We start from the raw sequence: 2,500 nt of genomic DNA, 5'->3' as shown, positions 1-2,500 counted from the left end.
AAGGGCATTGAGCATGTACGTCCTGCTGCCATCCACATTACAGTGTATCGCTGCAAGGTGTTTAACATGAAGCGATACACTGGGGACCAGGCAGTGCGAGTAGCAAACTATATTGCGGGGGTTGCAGTTAGGCAACACTACACTAATTTAACGCGTCGTATGACAATTACAGAGCGGGTTAAGGCCCAACGTGTGTTGGGTTAAGGCCCAACGTGTGTTGGGTTAAGGCCCAACGTGTGTTGGGTTAAGGCCCAACGTGTGTTGGGTTAAGGCCCAACGTGTGTTGGGTTAAGGCCCAACGTGTGTTGGGTTAAGGCCCAACGTGTGTTGGGTTAAGGCCCAACGTGTGTTGGGTTAAGGCCCAACGTGTGTTGGGTTAAGGCCCAACGTGTGTTGGGTTAAGGCCCAACGTGTGTTGGGTTAAGGCCCAACGTGTGTTGGGTTAAGGCCCAACGTGTGTTGGGTTAAGGCCCAACGTGTGTTGGGTTAAGGCCCAACGTGTGTTGGGTTAAGGCCCAACGTGGGTTGGGTTAAGGCGCAACGTGGGTTGGGTTAAGGCCCAACGTGGGTTGGGTTAAGGCGCAACGTGGGTTGGGTTAAGGCGCAACGTGGGTTGGGTTAAGGCGCAACGTGGGTTAGGTTAAGGCGCAACGTGGGTTAGGTTAAGGCGCAACGTAGGTTAGGTTAAGGCGCAATATAGGTTAGGTTAAGGCGCAATATAGGTTAGGTTAAGGCGCAATATAGGTTAGGTTAAGGCGCAATATAGGTTAGGTTAAGGCGCAATATAGGTTAGGTTAAGGCGCAATATAGGTTAGGTTAAGGCGCAACGTAGGTTAGGTTAAGGCGCAACATAGGTTAGGTTAAGGCGCAACATAGGTTAGGTTAAGGCGCAACATGGGTTAGGTTAAGGCGCAATATAGGTTAGGTTAAGGCACAATATGGGTTAGGTTAAGGCACAATATGGGTTAGGTTAAGGCACAATATGGGTTAGGTTAAGGCACAATATGGGTTAGGTTAAGGCACAATATGGGTTAGGTTAAGGCACAATATGGGTTAGGTTAAGGCACAATATGGGTTAGGTTAAGGCACAATATGGGTTAGGTTAAGGCACAATATGGGTTAGGTTAAGGCACAATATGGGTTAGGTTAAGGCACAATATGGGTTAGGTTAAGGCACAATATGGGTTAGGTTAAGGCACAATATGGGTTAGGTTAAGGCACAATATGGGTTAGGTTAAGGCACAATATGGGTTAGGTTAAGGCACAATATGGGTTAGGTTAAGGCACAATATGGGTTAGGTTAAGGCACAATATGGGTTAGGTTAAGGCACAATATGGGTTAGGTTAAGGCACAATATGGGTTAGGTTCAGGCACAATATGGGTTAGGTTAAGGCACAATATGGGTTAGGTTAAGGCACAATATGGGTTAGGTTAAGGCACAATATGGGTTAGGTTAAGGCACAATATGGGTTAGGTTAAGGCACAATATGGGTTAGGTTAAGGCACAATATGGGTTAGGTTAAGGCACAATATGGGTTAGGTTAAGGCACAATATGGGTTAGGTTAAGGCACAATATGGGTTAGGTTAAGGCACAATATGGGTTAGGTTAAGGCACAATGTGGGTTAGGTTAAGGCACAACGTGGGTTAGGTTAAGGCACAACGTGGGTTAGGTTAAGGCACAACGTGGGTTAGGTTAAGGCACAACGTGGGTTAGGTTAAGGCACAACGTGGGTTAGGTTAAGGCACAACGTGGGTTAGGTTAAGGCACAACGTGGGTTAGGTTAAGGCACAACGTGGGTTAGGTTAAGGCACAACGTGGGTTAGGTTAAGGCACAATACGGGTTAGGTTAAGGCACAATACGGGTTAGGTTAAGGCACAATACGGGTTAGGTTAAGGCACAATACGGGTTAGGTTAAGGCACAATACGGGTTAGGTTAAGGCACAATACGGGTTAGGTTAAGGCACAATACGGGTTAGGTTAAGGCACAATACGGGTTAGGTTAAGGCACAATACGGGTTAGGTTAAGGCACAATACGGGTTAGGTTAAGGCACAATACGGGTTAGGTTAAGGCACAATACGGGTTAGGTTAAGGCACAATACGGGTTAGGTTAAGGCACAATACGGGTTAGGTTAAGGCACAATACGGGTTAGGTTAAGGCACAATACGGGTTAGGTTAAGGCACAATACGGGTTAGGTTAAGGCACAATACGGGTTAGGTTAAGGCACAATACGGGTTAGGTTAAGGCACAATATGGGTTAGGTTAAGGCACAATATGGGTTAGGTTAAGGCACAATATGGGTTAGGTTAAGGCACAATATGGGTTAGGTTAAGGCACAATATGGGTTAGGTTAAGGCACAATATGGGTTAGGTTAAGGCACAATATGGGTTAGGTTAAGGCACAATATGGGTTAGGTTAAGGCACAATATGGGTTAGGTTAAGGCACAATATGGGTTAGGTTAAGGCACAATATGGGTTAGGTTAAGGCACAAT

Source organism: Schistocerca americana, unplaced genomic scaffold (genome assembly GCF_021461395.2).
Source record: "Schistocerca americana isolate TAMUIC-IGC-003095 unplaced genomic scaffold, iqSchAmer2.1 HiC_scaffold_456, whole genome shotgun sequence".
NCBI classification, from domain to species: domain Eukaryota; kingdom Metazoa; phylum Arthropoda; class Insecta; order Orthoptera; family Acrididae; genus Schistocerca; species Schistocerca americana.
This window is presented reverse-complemented; position numbering follows the sequence as displayed.